The 23,356-nt window shown below is 37.8% G+C and overlaps 1 long non-coding RNA gene across 1 annotated transcript; it reads right to left on the bottom strand.

The window, feature by feature from the left end:
* Window position 1: 1 nt before the first annotated feature.
* Window positions 2-4,867, bottom strand: LOC116457131 (uncharacterized). Its single transcript, XR_004244915.1, has 3 exons — window positions 4,836-4,867; window positions 3,673-3,781; window positions 2-460 (listed from the first exon to the last, which is right to left on the bottom strand). It is a non-coding gene; the product is annotated as an uncharacterized LOC116457131 (long non-coding RNA).
* Window positions 4,868-23,356: the final 18,489 nt, after the last annotated feature.

The raw sequence follows: 23,356 nt of genomic DNA, 5'->3' as shown, positions 1-23,356 counted from the left end.
ATAGGGTGGAAGAAGGTCAAGTTTTATTTTGTTTGTAAAAAGTATTTCATTAAAGCTATGTGGTAAAATTATGTTTTATACCATTTATGGACATCAAAGTACTAAGATAAAACACAACTTTCTTAAAAGTACAGCAGCAACATACTTTAAAAAAAAAAAAAAACAAAGAAGCAAGAATATGATGACTGGTAAAAGTGTCTCGTTGAAGAACACCCCCATTGAGGAACTTGGGTATCAAAGGAGCAATAAATGGAAAATGTCCTGTTCGGTCATAGAAAGTTTGAATCTGCTTCATGTCAAAGTGTCACTGCGGCAGAGTTTTTTGTCAGGCATTCTTCCTGACTGCTTTTTCTGGTTTTCCTTTCCTTCCCAGTCATCTGAGGGATCCCCTCCCCTATTTGTTTCTCTTTCACTTCTTTCTTCCATTCTTTTCCTTCTAGTCTTCATGCTGTTAACAAAGCTATAATTCATTAAACATTGAAAATGATTTTTTTATTGAAATCACATGCACACAGACTCATATTATATATTAGCAAAAATACATGTACACTCTAGTCACCACTGTAACTCAAACAAAGAATATGGGAGTTATTTATAGTATCATACATATTAGATGAGTGAATTAACCATCACAGCATCACATTCTTACTTAGCACATCACTTGGTGCATTATAAAATGAGGAACATACCAGACCCATTCCATAAGAAACCTTTGGGGAGATACAGGAAAAATCTGAAGATGGTTCATGCCCTTTTCCCGTGGCTTGCATAGCACTGCATGGCTGTTCACATGCACCTCTATACGCTCCTTGCCTTCCGCATTTCCCTGTTCAGTCCCCCTCGCTGTCATTCCGTCATTTGCATGCTCCTTCTTGCCCCGTGATATTTTTGAGTTCTATTAAATTTGCTTATACCATATTTACTTTTATGCTCTTACTTTTACTAAGTCCTACTGATATTGAGCACAATTTCTGGATCACTCAGATGTGCAGTAATGTTAATGTAGGGATGAAATGTCCTTAAGACAAAAGCATACAGTAGTTGTGTTTGTGATGTGGCATGTCAACATATTAAGACAATTCAACTGAAATTAAGGTTTGATTGACTGTAATGAAGTGAAGAAATTCAACTGATTGCTTGCATCTCATGCCCTGCAAAAATGAGTTGATTGAACCTTTTTCTTCCCTCTTCCCCCAACAATTTAACTTGTTTATATGTTTTTGAAATATACAGTTTCTTTGGGGTGTCTGTTTAGAAGCCTGAAAAAGGCATTACTAAAAGAAAAAAGGCAATCAATAACATGCTTATTCTAAAGTAACAACAACAAAAGTTTTTCGTCTTTAAGAAGGACAAAAATATCCAAACAGCACGTGTTTTTAAAAAGTAAAAAAATTTTTAAAAATAAATACAATGTTAAGTACGAAATTTGCTTAAAAATTTAATATGGAATGTTAGTAATGGCATTATAAAGTGGTATTTTTATTGGAGCATTTATATATTGGCACATATTTTTTGGAAAATAATTGGCATTATGTTGACAAAAATTAGAACATAAGCTGGCAAGTTATTTAAAATGTTCATACATCTGACCCAGTAATACAACTACAATAATGTAGCTTATAAATGTAAATCTAAAATGAACACCAAGATTTATGTTCAAGGCTATTATTCTTACAGCAGTGCTCTAAACAGCAAAAAAATGACAGTAACCTATATTCTGATGATATGTATATATTTATATTATGGCAAACCTATAGAATTTAATATTATGCAGATATTGAAAATCAGATTTTCAAGGAGTACTACATGGCATAAAAATGTATGTAATGTTCAGGAAGAAAATGAAGGATATTAAATTGTGTATGTAGCAATTCTCAATTCATAAATGTAAATAAAGACATACGAATAAAATACAGAGATAGGAAGACAGATACATCGAAATTGGAAGGAAACATACAAAAATAGGGGTGATGTTTGGATAGTAGAATTACAGGTGATTTTGATGTTATTTTTACACTTTTCTGTGTTTTCCAAATTTTCTTCAATCACAAGTGTTAATTTTTTTTTCTTATCCAAGAAACAATTTTTCATCTACCTCTGCAATTTTTACTAACTTAATTAAATTCTGTCAGGTAACCTAACAAGTACCAGTGTTTCCTTCTTTCTTAAACTCTCACCTTAAATGTTTTCCCTTAGATACTGCTGCTGACTCACAGCCTCACAAGCACATCCCTTCCCTTGCCATCTACCCTGATAGAGACCCTCCTCATGCTTTGGACTCTTGAAACATAGGACTTTGTAGACTCATCACTCTGATATCATTGTTGGTAATCACAGTGTCTTAGATAGGGGTCCTTAAAAGCAGAGACCGAGAAAGGGCTTCAGATATATGGGATGTACGGAAGGAGTGATCTTTAGGAAAAACCTGGAAGGTAGTAGATTAAGCTGAACAGTGAGGGGGAAAGAGCAAAGGAGAGATGTGGTCTCAGGTAAAGTGTAGCCTTGGCTGATGCCCAGGAAACTGGGGCATAAATCACACCTCCCACAATCACACCCCCCAAGAAACAACCTTGTTTCACCTTGAGGATATGTGCCCAGGCTTTTGTACTCCCAAACCAGTCAACCATTGGTGACCTAGAAGGGTGGGGAAAGGTGGCGCTGTAACCCCAGCAGATGGCTCCTACCAGCAAAGGGCAAGCCTCCAGGAAGAACCCAAAACACCTGAGTACAGATGCACCAGCTGGCAAAGGAAATCTGGTGGAGCACCAACCATGTCTCCGACCCATAGTGATGATGAAAAGAGGAGGAGAAGGAAACAGGAGGAGAAGAAAATTTCAAATAAGTGCAGGCAATGTGAAAAGGACACAATTTTTAAGTGATGCTCCCCTCCCAACTTGGAAGAATGGTAATTCAGGCATGCAACTGCAACATTCTGGTAGAATAGAATACCACAGTAGATTGAAATCATATGAAGGCATTTACAAATTCCGAAAAGTTTTTAATGTAGGAGCTTAAGTAGATTGCTGCTTAGGTGAACTCTCTATTTGCTCTGACCTCCCAAGAAAGTTTGAAGAGCAGGTACACTTAATTTCCTCTAACACTAATACTTTTTCCATACAAATGTGAGGCTTAAATGCAGCTGCTAGGTTTTCCCCAAGAGATGGCTTAATTTTGGAATCAGATGAAAGAACTCTTTGGTCTGGTGGTACAAATTACTGAGACACTCAGGGACAAGGAGATCTGTAAACTCTGCTATAAAAACATGATGAAGATGCCAAAAGCAATTGCAACAAAAGCAAAAATTGACAAATGGGATCTAATTAAACTAAAGAGCTTCTGCACCTCAAAAGAAACTATTAACAGAGTAAACAGACAACCTATGAAATGGGAGAAAATTTTTGCAAACTATGCACCTAACAAAGTCTAACATGCAGCATCTGGAAGGAACTTAAACAAATTTTCAAGAAAAAGACAAACAACCCCATTAAAAAGTGAGCAAAGAACATGAACAGACACTTTTGAAAAGAAGACATACAGGCAGCCAACAATCATATGAAAATAAGCTTACATCACTAATCATTAGAGAAATGCAAATCAAAACCACAATGTGATACCATCTTACACCTGTCAGAATGGCTATTACTGAAAAGGCAAAAAACAGCAGACGCTGACCTGGTTGTGGAGAAAAAGGCACACTTATACACAGTTGGTGGGAGTGTAAATCAGTTCAACCATTTGTGTCCTTTCCATGTGGAAGACAGTGTGGCGATTCCTCAAAGACCTAAAAACAGAAGTACCATTTGACCCAACAATCCCATTACTGGCTATATACCACAAGGAATATAAATCATTCTATTATAAAGACACATGCATGCATATTTTGATTGCAGCACTATTCATAATAGCAAAGACATGGAGTCAGCATAAAAGCCCATCAATGATACACTGGATAAACAAAATGTGGTACATATACACCATGGAATACTATGTAGCCATAAAAAGGAATGAGATCATGCATTTTGCAGGAACATGGATGGAGCTAGAGGCCATTTTCCTTAGCAAACTAATGCAGGAATAGAAAACCAAACACCACATGTTCTCACTTACAATTTGGAGTTAAATGATCAGAACACATGGACACATAGAGAGGAACACACACTGGAGTCTATTAGAGGGTAGTGGGTGGGTGGGGAGGAGGGAGAGGCTTAAGAAAAATAACTAATGGGTATTAGGCTTAATACCTGGGTAATGAAATAATGTATATAGCAAACCCCCATGACACATGTTTACCTATGTAACAAACCTACACATGTACCCCTGAACTTTAAAGTATAAAAATAAAAACCTCTACCCTTCCTAGCTTTAATTTTTTGGTGATTCCAACAAATATGATAAACTTTCCAAATGTTCCTCTTCACTCAGTCATGCTCTGTGGGCTGTGCTGTGAGGGGTAGTTACAGCAACACCTTGGTAGCAGAACAGTCTATGTCTATCCAGAATTATTTCCATGCTTTGCAAGGCCTACATCTACAAGTTCAAAATATGCCGTCTTTGAGTGACAGAGTCAATCAAGTCCATTACTGAATATTAAGTAGGTCAAAAAACTCTTTGGTTTTCAGCACATTCTGACCAGATTGTACAGACCCAACAAAGAGGATATTTTTCTCTTTAACTCCCTCACAATTTAGAAAGGAGAAGCCCCAAAGTAGACTGTGCAAATATTGAGGGGTATATACATAGAATGTATAGAAAAAGGGGGAAAATGTTAGAAATGCTAGAAATAAGAAAGAAGTACATATGAAAAAGAGACATTTGAGAAACATCTTTCTCTTTACCAAGCAATTTGTTTCCGAACTTTTTCGTGGCTCCAGCTATAGCCTTCAGGAAACTTGATGATGTCATTTCCTTTCAATTGGCCAGTTACATAAATGCTGGAAAACAGCCATTTAAAACAGCCCTCAAACAGATGGCCATGTGTGTAAATGCCAGAAAGTGAGAACAGCCATTTGCAGTTATTTATTTATTTTTTTCCCCACACATGGTATAATGTTTATTTTACAGCCTCTCTTATGGACTTATGTGGATCATTCTTGTCATTTTTCTAGGAAAAAAAAAATCCCAGAGGAAGCAGTCATAAAATACAAAAGACAAATTATGAAATGATGAAAAATAAGGTAATGAACAGAAGTGAGCATCACGTTGGGAGAATATAAACCATCAAAAAGTGGTCCATACAGTGCTATTCAAATGATCAAACATTCTAGGGAAAAAAAAAAATCTGTAACTGTCAGGAAGTTTCAAGCAAGGGGAATTTTTCAATGAAGAAGATAAATCCATCCTATGATCCGAAAGAAGTTAAAAATGGAATGCCTGCATAGTTTTTACCAAAAAAAAAAAACAAAAAGGCACACTTTATGGATTTACTTTTATTCCTTCAAAGCAAATTTAAATGTAGCTACAGAGTTCTTTCACAAGCACTGACCTACATATCCCCCTGTTCCAAGTACATATTGATGCAATCAAGAGAAGTTTACACTTTTGTAACTGTGAAGAATTTCAGTTATGCATAATAAAACACAGCAAGGAGTTTGAGCCTTCTCAGCCTCAAAAACTAAATTCTGTTCTTGTCTACAAGGGCTGATACTAGCATTTCCTGTCCTTTCTACTAGTGAAAATTGTGTTATTTTAATAGCAAGTACAGCAAATGTTATGCAATTTCAAAGAAAAGTAAGTTAATTCTTTGCAAATTCTATCAATTGGCTTCCTGTATTTAATATTTAATTGAAATATTAAAATATATTTTAAAAATCAGCTTCCTGTATTTAATATTGTATTGAAATATTAAAGTATATTTCAATTAAATATTAAGAACATGTTAATTAAAAAAAAATATATATATATATATATACTCATTTAAATCCAGATGACATGGATGTCAATAGGGAGAGAAAAAGTAAGGGTAAGCTAATCATGGTCCTTCTTTTGATGGTTTTCTTCTTTGTGAAAATATTTATTTCCCATGGAGATTAGAGAATTCAATTTCCCCTTCATCGGTGGAATTTCCACAAGTATGTAGCTATGCATTCTAAATTCTACTTGAATATATAGCAGCAAAATATCACTGACTTATTTGTTCACAAATAATTATTAAACATCAAATATGGACCAAAGGCTGTGCTAGAAGTGGGTGATAAAGAGATACCAACTGAGGGATCATTCACCAAAACAAGTCCAATATTTTATAGACTGTCTATTTAAATATTACTTTTTTTAAAAAGCTTCTATCTAGTTTTGAGCTATTCTAATACTTGAATTACAGGAAAATACTTGGAACTCTGCTATTTCCCATGAGACTTCTATACGTCTTGGGTCAGGGAAGGACAGTTTTAGAGACCCTGCTACCTTTAGGTAGGATTGTGTCCTCAAAAGGTTTTTGTGCTTACTTTGGACCCTGCTGCCTGAACTCCACCAAGCAGAGTAATAAGTTCCATATGCCCATTTTTTTGAAGAACACATTTTCAAAGCAGCAAATGTTTTGACGGATTGGCTCTTGGAGAGCCTGAATACTGTTATACACATCGTTTAGCATTTCACAAGGCTCCTACTGTTAAATTCTGGGAATGGGGCCAGGGTAACCTACCTACTGGTGCTCTAAGTAACGTTAAAATATTGAGAATTCTTAACTATCATGCTTCACTAAGACGTATTTGGAATGTGAGAATTTCTTTGCTGCCATGGAACCGTGTGAATGTGTGTGTGTGTGTGTGTGTGTGCGTGCATGCACATAAGTAAAAGAAACAGGCCCTTAGAGTCAATAAATTAACAAAAAATCTCAATGGTGGGACTTTTAAAATATTTAAACTATTAAACCTTTCATCTAATGTAGTTGTTGAATTCTGATCATAAGCATACACATTTTGTGTGTGTATATGTATATATATATACATAAATATGTGTGTATATTATATATATGTATTTTCTTACAGACGTAGCTTATTAAGGAAGAGGTACAAAGAACTTAAAAATAAAATGTTAAGAATTATTGAAGCGTAATACAATCCAGTGGTCTCTGATAATATATATATATATGTATACAAACACACACACACAGAGACATACAAGAAGCAATGGAAAATGACAAAACTGCAATCGTGAGTATACAGTAGGTTTTAGTGCTGCTGTCTCCGGGTAAATAATTACTTGAAGACCTCCAACTGCCTAATATTTTCATCTCCATGCCTCCTGTATTACTCACAACCAATAAGCATTCTTTCTCCCAGTGCTTCTCAAATGTGCATAAATGTAAGATTCACTTGGGATGCCTCTTCTTCCCCCACCTCCACCCCAGGATTTTGATTTAGTAGATCCGGAATTGGGCCCTAGAATTTCTATTTTTAAGAATTACCTCAAGTGTTTCTTAGGACCCAGTATGAAAACAGCCGAAAACTAATACTATATCTGTATACTGTCATCAAATCTATTCTTCCTAACCATTTTTCTTTACATTTATTGGCTTCTGTATTACTTTCATGCCATCTATTCCTATGCTAAAATCTCATTTATGTTTATTCATCTGATCTCATTGTTTCAGTATCTTTCTGCTTACAGAAGACATTATATACAGTGATGTGAGTGTTTGACTGAACTAAATTTTAAAATTATTATTCATGGTAAGAAAAGATTCACCCCGGTAACATATTTTCTTACAGACGTAGTTTATTAAGGAAAAGGTACAAAGAACCTAAAAATAAAACGTTAAAAATTATTGAAGACTAATACAATCCAATGGTCTCTGATAGTATAAAGCAATGGAAATTTTTTACTTGATTTATCAAATGTGGAATGCATAAGGAGTCATTATAGCAAGGAATTAAGTCAGAAGTTTAAATTGTAATTGCATATAATATAAATTAAGAACATTGAGATCTTGGGCGTGTTATCTTCTCTAAACTCCCAGAAGCCCCTTTTTCTTCATCTGTTAAAAGATTAATAGAGCTTCACGCCTGTAATCCCAGCACTTTGGGAGGCCGAGGCTGGTGGATCACGAGGTCAGGAGATCAAGACCATCTTGGCTAACACGGTGAAACCCCGTCTCTACTAAAAAAATACAAAAAATTAGCGGGCACGGTGGCAGGCGCATGTAGTCCCAGCTACTTGGGAGGCTGAGGCAGGAGAATGGCGTCAACGTGGGAGGCGGAGCTTGCAGTGAGCCGAGATCGTGCCACTGCAGTCCGGCCTGGGCGAAAGAGCGAGACTCCATCTCAAAAAAAAAAGATTTATAGAGCTAATTTGAGATTTAGGGAGATAATCTATATAGAGCCTGACATGTAGTAGGTGACCATAAATTACTAGGTTTGTTATTAGCACTAAAATTATTATGAAAATATTAATCAATGTACTACTATTGGTCGGGCATGTACAAGACAGTCCAAGTTCCCTGAGCTATGGAAAGTCTAGTAGGGTGGACAGAAAATAAACAAGTGCTGAATGCAAATAGAAAATAGTTTCAAATATTACTAAATGTTAAAAAGAAAATAAAACAGAGTAAGGTTCTGAGTTAACAAGGTGTTGGCAACATTAATGGCTAGAGATAACCTGTTCAAGGAGGTGATATGACACTCTCTTGATACTGAATGATGAAAAGGAAGCTGTTGTTCATGATCTGAAGAGGAAGCTGTGGTTCATGATCTGAAGAGGAAGCTGTGGTTCATGATCTGAAGAGGCATTCTGGATGGAGGTGGGCATGTGTGTATCGTTTTCAATAAATGTAAAGAAGGCCTGTGTGGATGGACCTGGTGGCCTGGTGGGATGGGATGGAATAAGAGGTAGGCAAGGATCAGGTGGGTGCTTCCCTATTTAATTATTTCTTTTAAAATTGGAGACTGGCCAGGCACGGTGGCTCATGCCTGTAATCCCAACACATTGGGAGGTCAAGGTAGGTGGATCACTTGAGGTCAGGAGTTCAAGGCCAGTCTGGCCAACATGGTGAAACCTTGTCTCTACTAAAAATACAAAAATTAGTCGGATGTGGTGGCACTCGCCTGTAGTCCCACCTACTTGGGAGGCTAAGGCAGGAGACTCTCCTGAACCCAAGAGACGAAGGTTGCAGTGAGCCAAGATCGTGCCACTGTACTCCAGCCTGGGAGACAAAGCAAGACCTCATCTCAAAAAAATAAAATAAATTGGAAACAAACATATTTGTATTTTAAAGGATTAAAATATATATTCTCATTTGAGGGTGGGAGGAGGGAAAGTACTTTTAAGTTGTGTTTTCTATGGTTTAGTTTTTTAAGGCTTGTGTTCAGGGTGGAAATTATTTGTGTTTGGCCTCTATTCTGATTGGTGGGAGCTCATAACATACCTTTTGTTACTTATTTGGTAAATCATTGCTTGTATCTGATATTTCATTATCTAAGAAAAATACCAATGGATTTTTTTTTTTTGTAAACCCAGAACAGGGAATGTACCCAGTGACTTGTCAGTAAGGGAAGAAATCATAAAATGCTTATTTAGTTAGAATTTCATGCTCAACTTCCTTCCCTGTTTTTAGAAGTAATTATGTTGGGTTATTGATGGCTGTTCAGCTTTCTAGCTGAATTGCCCAAGCTTTTAAGTCATTACCTACTCAATTATGAGAACTTTGTGATCTACCATAAGGAATGTTGCTTTCTAGTATAATGAGCAACGACATATATATTCTAAGGAATAATTGCTATACTTTTCTATAAATGAGGCACATTAGCAGAAATATCAATTATATCATTTTAGATTAAAAATGAAGAGTTTTCACAGGATTATGAAATTTCAGAATTGGAAAGTGCCAACGAAGTTTACCAGTCCAAACCATCATTATAGAGATGAAGATAAACTCAAAGCAAGCCACTTTCACATAATCACTTCGATAAAAAAGACAGGATTCTACCTAAAATTCAAATTACCTAATTTTCCTGGCTTTTGCTCTTTCTATAAATAAAAACACAGGATCACATACGTTTGCTGTGTGTGAAGAAAACTGAATTCTTATAAAGAATAAAGACTTGAAAGAAAAACAAATTAAGGCATTCATTTAATTATTATTATCTAAGTACATTTTACTAAACCTTTAGCCAAGACCAAATAATCCTTATTGATCCACGCTTCCAACAACATGGTCTTCATTTTCAATGCATTTTCATATTTTAGTAGTCCTAAAATATGAAAAATAAAGACTAAATGTGTGTGCTTACTTTGCAAAGGGGTTTGGAATAAATACTTAGAGGAGTTTGGAGCAAAGATTTAGAGGGGTTTGGAGTAAATATGAGTGCAGATCTCAGTTCTCAGGTAGTAGTTGAAGCAGATTCACCTATTTTAAAACTGTGAGAGGCTATGGCAATTACCTACTGAAGTCTTCCATGCGGTTACAGCCAAAGGGCTTTATACCAGGATGGAGTGCTTGCTTCACCATTTACCAATTTTGTGTCTCTGTTCAAGTGACTTAAACTCACTGAGCCTCAATTTCCTCATCTCTAATAGAGAGTCATAATAGTATCTTCCTCAAAGGATTGTTGGGAGGATTAATTGAGATAATTAGGGGCACAGAATAAGCACTAAAGAAGTATTAACTGCTTTTATAATTATTGGGATTCATATGTGTATCAGTGAAGTAATCTTGCAAAAGGTGGTTGAGATTAAAAACACAAATAAGTCAAAAATGCTTTCAGGTAAATTCACGATTTTTTGAAGGGATTTCAAAACTTGGACCCTAATTTTTTTTTTTTTTTTGCCAAACTGAGAAATGGATTTTTGAAATAAAATAGGACTTAATGGTAGTGATGCAATTACCCAGGGTAATTGTATTGAGGGGCCTACGGTATCCAGCGTTTAATAGTGGATCTAAACGACACAGAAATTCAAGGTGTTCCATATCAGTCATGAACATCTACAGTGAGATGTTAGACTTTGTCAGTATCTCAAAGGTGGAGTAGACAATAGACAGTAATGTTTGGAACAGGCATATACACATTAAGGTGTCAAACACAGGGCAAGAGAGGAAGACAATGAATATTCATCAAATGCTTTCTATGAACTAAGCTTTGTGGGAGTCACTTGGAAATTATATCATTTAGTCTCCCAATACCCTTTGAAGAGGCTTGAGCTTCTAACCTGGTTCTATATCCAGTAAGGGCATCCAGGCATGAGAAGTAAGATAGCATTCATGAGTTTGGTCAAGTAAATCCAAAGAAAGTTTTGTGAGTGACTTTTATTTATTTATTTATTCTGAGACAAGTGGCAAACCAAAGGGCTTGCAAAGTTTCTAACTGGATGAAAGCGTTGTTTCTTGGACCTGGGATTAAAGTTTTTTACCCCTCCTTCAAATGCAGCATCAGAGATGTAGCGTGGGGCTAGAAAAAGTGTCTTGCCCATAAAGGGAGGATTGAAATATAAATATGTGTTGTCCTAACTGCTGACATAATCATCACTGTTTCACATCTTTCAAACCTAGAACTTTCTTTTGTCTTCCCTGGCCACCAGGAATTGCTGCTCCCTTAGATTGGTTTTGGTGAGTTTTCCCTTTTCAAACCCAAGTTTTCATCTTTAGAAATACAACATGTCAGATTAGCCACTGACAAGCTTCAGACACAGCTCATTGGCTAGACAGTGGTTATTATTTATAGGAAAAATAATCAAACTCTAGTTCTGCCCCAGTGAGGAAGAATGAAGATGGGTTTAAAGGTCACAAAAGTTAGCGGGGAATTAACATTTAATGGCTCCTCACCATGTGGTCAGGGGAGATCTGAAGGTGAAAGTCTAAGCTATTATCACATTTCAAGAACCAGCACAACCAAGATATAATCAATCTAGTGGCTCTCCTTTCTAAATGAATGTTAAACAGAAATACTTCTGTTACTATACGAACAGGATAATTAGAACACTAGCCAGTATTTACTGAGCACTTAACATAGGCCAGCCCTGTATTGGCACTTTATATTTGATTCTCATATGAGTCTATGAAGTAGGTATTATCATTTCTGTTTGCAGTAAGGAGGCTGAAGCTTAAAGATGACGTTATATAACTTCTGCAAGTTCACATAGCAGCAGCACAGGTCATAAAGGCCAACTGGAACTGAGGGTGGGACTTGGGCATAACTTATCAGTGGATCTAATTCCCTCTTTATGAATCAGATATTTAGACTTCTGCAAAAGGCCTATTGTTCCAGCAGCTGGGACAACACACACTTATATTTCTATCTTCCTTTTGTGTTCTAGGGAACTCAAAATAGGGAAGTAGATTGTATAGCACACAGTGTAAAAAGCTAGGATTTTATAGTGAACATAAAGTTTACGATACACCTGAGTCAGACTTCATTCCCCCTCAACCCGATAAAATGCCTCTGCCCCAAACATTCTAATTCACCTTGAAAACATCAGTGCTTATGAATCCTTCAAACCATGAATTTACCTGAAACCTTCCTCAACTTGTTTGTATTTTCAGTCTCAGCCATCTATTGGAAGATTACACATGATACAAATTCCAATGATAGAAAAAGTGGTTATTACTTCTTTAGTGCTTATTCTGTGCCCAGAATTACCTCAATTAATCCTCACAACAATCCTGAGAGGAAGGTACTATTAGTACTCTCTATTAGAGATGAGGAAATTGAGGTTTAGTGAAGTGAAGTCACTTGACCAAGGACACAAAATTAGTAAATGGTGAAGCTGGGTCTCAGTCTACCTCTGAGTCCACAAGGCACGCTCTAAACCCTGATGCTTAAAGTGTGGTCTGTGGACCAGTAGCATGGCATCATCTGAAAACTTGTTAGAAATGCACAATCCTAGGACTCACATAGACAAACTAAATGTAAATTTGTATTTTAACAAGATCTGCAGGTGCTGAGGATACACATTGAAGTGTATCCTTGACTGGGGGTAGGGTGACCAATTGTCCCAGATCACTGAGGACTGAGGGTTGTTTGGGACATGGGACTTTCAGTGTGAAAACCAGACAAGTCCTGGGCAGGACTACTGTACTGTGCTCTCTCTGCAGGGGTCAATGAGTATTTGTTGCTTTCAGTTAGTGCATCCTATGCTGTCTTTCAACCTGCCTCACAGTTACAGAAGTTTGTTGGAGGTATCTTCAGAGATACTGTGGATAGGAACCACCACTGACAAAAGATGAATTCTAAGCTCCCAATTCCATGGGAGTGAACCATGTCTATATCTAGGTTTCTAACACTTGGTGTTGCACCTAAGCTATGATAGGAAGGATGTAGGTTTGCCTTTCATAGATCTTCCTAACTCCATTATAATCCCAAATCAACACATGATAATTGCAAATAAGAACATTCCTGCTCAGTGTCTTATGGGTTTATTTATTCAGTTCTTGGGTTGGTTTTTTTTAAAGTTTCAGTAAAATCCAGATATGTAGAAAAAAGAACCCTCATTATTTTCGTATTATTTCCGTAAGGAAAAATTTAATCCATGTGTTTATAATTCATTCAAATATCATCATGTTATTGCTTTTTCAAAACTATTAAGCCTTAAGCCATTGCTACTGATTTCTTCTCATGAAATAGAATTTGGAGATTTTGTAACCTAAATCATAGTCCAAAAGAGGGAGCTTATCTTCAGCAAAGATAGCCTATGGGTTCTACATGTGGGTTTTAGAATGCTTCTTTGTCCTACGGGAGAAAAATTTGTCTATTTTACGCAATCCTATTTACATATAGAAAAATACAAAACATTATGGTATATGGAACAAGATCATTTTCCTATTTGGCTTTAATTTACTTTGTGGGGAATGAGAAGGTCTTGGAATTGCTCTCAGGTGTTAATGTCCTGTGAGAGACCACTAAAATTTTCAGTGGCCAGACTAAATCTCCCTGTCATTTTCATTATTTCTCCTCTGAAATTTTGAACCATTGCTTACACTCCTATTTGGCACTAGCTCTACCTATATTTCATTGCTATTTATTCTGAGGCCTTTATCGTGCCTCTCAACCCCACTAAGAAATTTTAATAACAGCACTGTCCTTTATTCATCTATTCAGCAAACATTTACTGAACTCCAGCAATGTGTTAGGTCTTGCATGGATTAGAATTAAAATGTCATTGGTACCTTAAGTAGCTATTAATCTGTTATATAAAACTCAGAAAAATAAGCACACTATGGTATAGATCATGTTAAGAGTCATCGCAGAGATGCATAAAAAGACTGTGGAAATTCAAAAGTTTGAGAGAGTTCTACTTACTGGAAGGGTCATGGAAGAATATTAGGAAAAGGATCACATTTTGAATTTGTCTTCTTCAGAGATTTACAGAGAGGCAAGCCACATACAAAAAGTCCCAGGGCAGGAAAAGAATAAGACATGCGAATAAGTATAAAACATGTCCAATGTGGCTGGAGTGTATGAAGAAGAGCTAGGAGAGATGAGGTTTTAAAGGATTTTTTTTTCTTTGTTTTAATTATACTTTAAGTTCGGGGGTACATGTGCAGAATGTGCAGTTTTATTACATAGGTATGCAAGTGCCATGGTGGTTTGCTGCACCCATCAACCTGTCACCTACATTAGGTATTTCTCCTAATGCTATCCCTCCCCTAGTCCCCCACCCCCATCAGGCCCGTGTGTGTGATGTTCCTCTCCCTGTGTCCATGTGTTCTTGAGATTTTAAAGGAATTTGTAACTTGATTACGTGGGTTAGGATGTAATTCAGACAGGAGATCACTGAAGGTTTCTGAACAAGGAATTGTCATAGTGTGGCAAACTGTTCATCTAGCAGAAATAACCAGGAAGGGCTGAAGCAGGAAGATAAACTGACCGTGCAAAACTTATTTGAAGGTCATTAAAATAGACCCAGGAGAAGCAATGAAACCTGCATTAGGATCTTTTTCTCTCACCTTTTGTCATTGGCCTTTCATTTCCTTGGACACATTTGCCTATGATTCATCCATCTGACCCACAGTAACGTTGAAGGAATCATGTTTGATTTTTGCTCTTCTTTCACCAAAGAGTCTTCAAATATTTGTCAAGAAGTACACAATAGGGTACGTAATATGGTTTGGCTGTGTCCCCACCCAAGTCTCATCTTGAATTGTAGCTCCCATAATCCCCATGTGTCATGGGAGGGACACATTGGGAAGTAATTGAATTATGAGGATGGGTTTTTCTCATGCTGTTCTCGTGATAGTGAATAAGTCTCACAAGATCTGGGGGTTTTATAAAAAGCAGTTCCCCTGCCCACATTCTCTTGCCGGTCACCATGTAAAATATGGCATTACTCCTCCTTTGCCTTCTGCCATGATTGTGAGGCCTCCCCAGCCATGTGGAACTCTGAGTCCATTAAACCTCTTTCCTTTGTAAATTACCCAGTCTCGGGTATGTCTTTATTAGCAGCATGAGAACAGACTAATACAGTAGGTTTAATAGAATACACAGAGAGTATTGTTTTGAAAACTATCATTTTCAAAAAAAAGTAGCAACTTTCCTCTAATAAGGACATATCACACCACATGTTGTGTCTGGGTGCCCTCTTTCATTCTCAAAACAGTCCCATGAGAAAAGTATTATTATTTCCATTTTACTGAAGTGCAAACTGTAGCTTAAATAGGCTCATTTCACACATTCTCTAAGGATATTATGTGAATGTTGTTTTCTACAGGAAGAATCCAGAATTCTCTCATTCTGAAAGAGTTTATAACCTTTCTCTATTCTTAGTTCTAGTTTTTAGTCAGAATGAAGTAATAATCTTTTGGTGTCCATTAATCTGGAGGAAACCCCAACTAGAACAGCTGTGAAGGAAAAACAAGGAGCCAAGATTGGGTTGGCAACCTTAGGGCATAAGGTTCCAGGTGACACTGGATGGAAATGGGGCAGAAAATTGGAAAGGTTGATGACATTGTCCATATTTCATCTAAATTACTCCTTATAATGCAATTGCAGATGTTGTAGGAATATAAAGATATTGCATCTGAGGCTTTTAAAGCAAGTGTTCTCAACTGGATAAAATTCACTTGACTAAATGGGAGAACTGAGGTAAAGTACAACATGCTCACCATAGACAAATAATCTTTGAGCTTCTGTTGTCACCTGTTCCTGCCATCAAGCCTCCCTTAGAATGACCACCACTGTGAGTCCAGTAGCCAGCAGGTTTGTTTCTGAACTGCACGCAAAATCAAGAAAACAAAATATTACATCTTTTTGAACTGACTATAGCCATGGAGTATGCTGTGAAACCAGATCAGTTTGAATAATGAAAGCATGAAATCACTCCCCATTTCTCACAGGAAAGGCTGGAATATTTAATAGAAACCAGGCAGGAGCTGGATATATGAATCCATTTCATCAAAATGTGACTTTAAGTAGAATTTTGTTGGAAAGAATTGTGGATTCTTCTTGGAGGCTCTAAATATTCCTGTGGCATCCTCAAAAATAAAGGAAGGCTAAAGATTAATGCCCAGTGAGGTCAAAGAGCCTGTTAACTTTTTGCTCATGGCTAGACTCTATTCCAGCGTTTTTTCTCCTACTATAGTCTCTAACTCACACTCACTACACTCCAGTTGTATGTATAAAGATGATACCACATTTCAAAAAGTTCCTTTTCTTAGAGGTGGACTAATTACATAATATGGTACAATGAACTGCCATATTCATCATGGTTTTCCACTTCACAGAACTGGAAGCCAAGCAACAGAGGAAAAGCTTCCTTAAGTTTTTAATGGGGTGGAAAAATTTGACTGTAGAGAAAATCTGACTAAAACTAATTTATTCAGTATCCATCCATCCATTTTTTTCCACAAATAGGTGTTACATACATGGCACTCTGCAAAATGCTATGGGGAAACTTTTCAAAAGTAATTATTTATAATTAAAAAGAATACTTATATGACACATTCAAAAAAATGTGAACAATACTTTTGGATATCAAAACAGAAATGACCTAAACCATTAAAACACAATTCTAGGTTGGGTTTAGTTAAATTTGTATTCAAAAGACGAAGATGATAATAATCACAGGATATGCTCATAGCGTTTCATCAATGTATGTGGTCATGTCATTTCCAAGTGCTGAATGTGGAATAAATCGTCCATTTGACTCTTAAAATGTTATGTCTCAGGTGTAATTAGTTATGTCTCTTTTGCCCATGGCTCTCACTCCATGGTCATTGCCCAGATGTTTACCCAGGCCATTGTGGAGGGTGGAGGTCGCTGGAATCGTGGGAGCCCTTGCTCTTAATGCCTGTTTTTTTCAGTACAGTCACCCTACCTGAGGGTCTACCACATTTGGGAGAATAGCAGCTCTCTCTTTCTCTAGTCCCCATCATCTATCCACCTTCCTCTAGTGAGACCACTCCTCTTTAAACCCTCAGGAACCTTTTCCATGTAAGAGAGGGCAGTTTTAACACATCTAGAGGTTAACACTTTAAAAAATGAATAAAAAAATGACTTTTCCCCTGAGTCAAGAGAAATCCCAACTCATGAATTCAAAGGTTCATCTTTTCCCTTAAGAGGAAACTGTAAACAGATCTCCCATTTTTTCTGTATCACAGATAATTATATTTGCAGACATTATCTGTATCTATATATTTCTCTATACACCATATAAATATATATATATATATATCCATATATCATCATCTGTGTCTCTCTCTCTCTTTCTACCTGTATCACAGATAATTTCTTAATGGATAATTTGCCATATTGAGTTGTCAGTACATTGTCTTGATACATTAATTTTTCTCCTGTTAGCCACACTATTCCCTTGGAAATATTACAAAAATCAAAGAAATTTGAGGCTGTAAAGAACCTCAGAGTTGACTTATTTCTTATTTCCTAAACTTCACATTTTTAGCACAACATTCATAATTTTTATTATATTCACATAACATGGTCTATGATTTTCTTGATATATTTCTTTAAATCAACTCATTTATTTTACTAAAATATATTAAAACTAAATTTGCATAAATGAAATAGTACTAACAAAATATTGTGTGAAAATGAATACAATTTTTAAAAAGCATTATTTATCAGTCATAGCTTCTACAGTATGCAAAGACCCTGAGTCTGAAACAGCTAATGGCTGCATCCCTTTGTGACCAGAAAGAGAATTTAAAAGGAAATAACTTTCTTACCATGAGATTTAATCTTATTTAATTCAGGGTCTATGTGTTACCTTAAAAAAAAATCACATCTCATGCTTTGAGAAACACTGATCTAGCTTATTCCCTTCAATTTACTAATAGAGAATTAAGCCCTGGGAAGTGGGTTTAGACACCTTGTTCCTGGTAGAGCGGAGACTAGTCTTTGGGTCTCTTGACTTTGAGTTTTATGCACTTACCCACCACAGCCTTGCCTAGAGTTATTATATATCCTTCCATAAGTCTGTGCCCCACTGCTCTCACTGGATTGCAAGCTCACTGAGGTCAGGAGCTACGACAATGCTCTTTGCATACTGCCGTACACATGGTGTTTTCCCTTCATTAAGAAGTGAAGTTTGGTTTGATGTGAAATGCCAGTGGTACATCACCAAAAACATTTATGAGGAACTCTGAATTGTCCCTCTGTTGCCTCCAGATTAGGATAGATGGCCATCCTTGCCAAACATTATGCAAGATTGCTTGGGTGTCTGAGGCATGGTCTCTGCCATCAGAAAAGTCCAGGTAGTGACAGGCAGGATGGGCCACTGAGCAGGGGGAAGAGTTTCATAGGCACAACTCTAAGAAAGGCAAGAAATGCAATAGCAGTGCTTTTTACATGGAATCAAAGGAGCACAGGTAAATAACCATTATGAGAACGAACACAGATGAGGAGTTGAAGAGAAGTTTGGGGGAAAGTGAAGGAAAGGAGGAAGAAGAATTGGAGGTAAAACACATTTGTTCAGCACACTAGGACTGCTGAGAGAGGGTCTCTGTGCAGCTAATGGAGGGCCAGCTAAGCTCAAACTAAAACCATGGAGGAACCTCTGCTATAGAGTTCAGATTAAGAGTACAATATCAACATTCAGAGCTACTCGAAACAAGGCAAATCAGTAGGAGTGACTTCCAAAATCTGTGTCTATCCTATATAGCTGGCTTGCTACATTGGTTTGCAGTCTCTGTCTCTGGCCTGCTTCACACAGCTGTCCTGAGGTCATGTTGGTGTCCTGATGATTTGTTATAGGAGAGACTCTGGAATGCCAAGTGAGAAGCTTGCAGGGATGAACCATCCAAGCCTGCGGCCAATGGAGAACAAGTTACAGAGCAGCCCTCCCTCAGCAGATGAGGTGGATCCAGCCATGCAGCCAGAACTGACAACAAATTTCCTTTTGTCCCATATAGGAACTTTTCTTTGCTTCTTAACTTGCCTTAAGGCCAATTTATTTGTATGAACTTATGTTTCTGAGAAAACTTGTTCCTTGGGTAATATTCATCTACAATTTCCCTTCATGACTATTTTACTGTAAACAGGAGAGAATTCAGGGCAGCTGCTTTGGCAGAATCTATTACTACTGTGTTTTTACGAAAATCTAGCTGCTTTTCACTCCCCTCCAATTTTAGCTTCTTTCAGCTTCCCACCCCTACAACCCTGCCACCCATTCCTACGCTTCTCTTTCTCTGGACTTGCCTTATTTCTTTTGGAGATGTTCTTTGACTTGTCAACCAACCACAGAAATTGGCGCTGCTATGTTAGAGCCTTATGGGGCCTCTGGAGAGGATTCGCAGTTATGTCAGAGGGAGGAGATGTCCAAGTTCACGCCAAGAGAACTAATTAGCCTCTAATAAAAAACCATCTCCAGAGAATGCAACAGTCTTGGTGTTAGAATAAAAGTCACAGGCCAAACTTCCCACCTCTGTTGCTCATTCCATTCCCAGATATAAGAAATTAATGTTTTCATACTTGTCTTATGGACTTGACAAATTCAGCAACTTCTATCATCTAGTCAAATTTTTGGTCCTTTGAATAATCCTTTGGAAGGGGGGCTTATGACTCCTACATCAGAAATCATCTCTCACTCATGTCTTTACCTCCAAAATCTAGTAGAGTAGGTATAGAGCTAATGCTCAAAACAGAAGTTTTGCCAAATGAGTGATTCATGAGGATTTCCTCAGAAATATTCCAGCAAGTTAAATGTGAAAGTGAAGGAAGCATTCTACTATGTAGATGGCTAGTAATTTTCTCATATTTTGACCCACCATTTAAGCTACATTACCTATAGATTTTCCATAGGCCACTCATAGTTGAAGTACCTATAGACTATATGTGATCTGGTGGTAGTATTCTTGGTAGTATTTTGTGAATTCTAAAGTGCAAAGATGTTGTTTGAATCTACATGACTTACTAATTGAACTAATAGTACCTACAGCCTCTGGAAGTACTGTTATTGCTATGAGGCTTTCCAAGCTATTGCCTACATGCACTTGCCTGGAGAAGTAGTATATGGATAAGAAGAGGAGGCATTGAGAAGTAGAAGAAGGTGGAGAGTGCTAACCTGTATATAGGACAGGTCTCAAAAAGCAAAACGGCAACATAAGCAGCTCAAAGCACAGATTTGAAGTTTCCAAGGTCAGCAGTGCTAGCCATGGGAGTCTAGTCAGGTAGCTAAGGCATGGTAACAGGATTCTAGGCTGGGTGGTTTTCGTCGGGTGAGCTACAGTCAGTACAGTGATTCTGATTGGTCTCTCTAGCTTAAAGCTCAATTCCTGGCAATAACTGGGAAATGCAGGTAGGAAGTTTCCAGTGTAAGAAAAACAGTTTGATTAAAAACTAGGCAATTGGCCAGGTATGGTGGCTCATGCCTGTAATCACAGCACTTTGGGAGGATCACTTGAGATTAGGAGTTTGAGACCAGCCTGGGCAACATGGCAAAACCCAGTTTCTACAAAAAATACAAAAATTAGCTGGGGGTGGTGGCACACACCTGTAGTCCCAGCTACTTGGGAGGCTGAGGTGGGAGGATTGCTTAAGCCAGGGAAGCAGAGGTTGTAGTAAGCCGAGATCACACCACTACACTCCAGCCTGGGTGACAGAGTGAGACCCTGTCTCAAATTTTTAAAAATTGAAAACAAAAACAAAAACAGGCAATAACCTTGCTATAGGTTGAATTGTTTCCATCCCTTGTCAAAAAAAAAAAGTTTATATGTTGAGGTCCAATCCTGTAGAGCCTCAGAGTGTGGCTTTATTTGGAAATACAGTTATTGTAGATACAATTAAAGTAAGAACATACTTATACTGGAAGAGGGTGGGCCCCTAATCCAATATAACTGATCTCCCCATGAAAAGGGAAAAACTGGACGTAGACATGCCCACAGGGAGAACACCTTATAAAGATAAAGGAGTAAATCAGGGTAACGTAACAGGAGCCAAGAAACATCAAAGATTGCCAGCAACACACCAGAAGCTAGAGAGAGACATGGAACATATTTCTCCCTCACAGCCCTGAGTAGAAGCCAACCCTGTAGAATCTTCGATCTCAGACTTCTAGTTTGCAAAACTGTGAAACAATACATTTCTGTTGTTAAACCGCCAGATTGGTGATACATTGTTAGGACAACACTAGGAAACTAGTGCAAACCCCAGCTAGTCAACTGCCAAAGCTCCAGAGAACTGGAATAAAAGATGGAGACAGCAAGGCAGAAAGATAGTCATGGGGACAAAGAAAATGGGGCAGAAGTAAGGAAGGGATGGCTGCAACTCAGCCAAGTCATCTCAGTCCCACCTTGCAAATCCTGGATACTGGAAATAGAGCAAGCCTGATCTCACACACTACGCGCTGGTGGCCCCAACCTTCTCCTCTACTAAATGCTTGGCCAAACTAATTCAAGGCCTGAGGAGCCTGAGAACATAGGCTGGAACCCCTTTTGCCTGTAGGGAAAGGCAGCAACCAACCTGCTGGTATCTTACGGAGAAGGCTGAATCAGAGGCTATCGCCAGCCAATGCCAAGTTTGCATTTCTTTTCTTAACACCTTCTTGCAAACCCCAGTCCACCCCAAGATTTCAATGATAATTTCTAACATTCTCTATGTTCTTAAAAGAGATTTGATTTTTCATCTGAGTATTCCTGCCAGTAGCCTAGACTTTCCAAACATCTCTCTTGCAAACCCCACCCCCAATTTTTGTTTATAATATTTGAAATTCCTTTGCCTCTTGAATTTAGTTCTTTATATACCTATCACTAGCCTGGACTACTTGATTAGCCATGTGGTTCCTTACACGGCTCTACCCTCCCATCTCTAGATTAATGTCCTTCTCTTTGGCCTCCTGTAGCTGACTAGCCACACCCAAGACACTATTTCTGCTAAGTTCTGTCTCATGAGAGAGGACACCTCCCAAACAAGGAGCCCACAGACAGATTGGGAAATCACATGAGCCAAAACAGCTGCTGTTGGAGAGTTCCATAATCTAACGTGCTACGAGTACAAAAATTACTAGCTGTCTAGAAGCATACAATTTTAAAGTAGAAAAGCACTTTAAAAATGTATCTAATACAACTCTTATTTTATAGGTAGAGAAACATCTTCAATTTCATCATAAGCACCGAGCTGGTAATTTGAAGAGCAAGCCTATTGGTGCTGCAGTTTCCACTTTACCTGGTAGGACTTTGCAGTATGCTCAGGGCAGCCGGTTTGATAGAGAGGAACAAACAGCAAAAGGAGAGTAAATGTCTACTCTCGGCACAGACATGGGGCAGGGGTTAGCTCTAGAGAGTGCATGCTACTCTCTAGTCTTGCACAAGACTTGCCCAAAGGGGGCTGAGGGAAGCAGGAGAAACACCACGGAGCCCCAGGGCAGCCAAGGTGACTGCTCTCAAACACACAGTGAGCCGGTGTTCAGGGGCTCATAGAAGTAGCTTGTGACATGGGTAAGGTGATAGGAGAAAAGGCTTTAAAAAGGAGTTGAAAGTCTTATTTCCACTGAATTGAGACCACATTAGGGAATTAATGTAGCGATTGTTCTCAGACTATGGTGTAGGAGACCCAGAGAGCCATTCCTAAAGGTCCTGATTTAGGGCCTTCAGCATAGGGATTCAGGAATATATATTTTTGACAAGCCCCACCTATCTCCATGATTCACACCAAAATTAGCGATCCATCACTGCATGTGAATACAAAAATGACCCAGGTAATATCCCAGGCTTTTGTAGCCTGTTTGCGGCGATGTATTTGCTCCGGGGTCAGGATACAGGGAAGTGGGAGAAGGTGATATAATTTTTAAAATAAGAGCTTAAATTTGTAAAATTTAAATGTAAAAGAAACATGAAAAGCATTATTATTTATCATTTATAGTAACATCAGTGTGTAATTTTGCTAAAACATTAGCATATAAAATTATGATTGAATCAAAGAGTTTGAAGAAGGGTCTTAAACTGCCAGTGACAGGGAGCAAGGAAAAAGCACAATGA

Source organism: Hylobates moloch, unplaced genomic scaffold (genome assembly GCF_009828535.3).
Source record: "Hylobates moloch isolate HMO894 unplaced genomic scaffold, HMol_V3 SCAFFOLD_17, whole genome shotgun sequence".
NCBI lineage: Eukaryota > Metazoa > Chordata > Mammalia > Primates > Hylobatidae > Hylobates > Hylobates moloch.
Note: the sequence above shows the minus strand (reverse complement) of the source record. Positions and strands in the feature narration are given on the sequence as shown.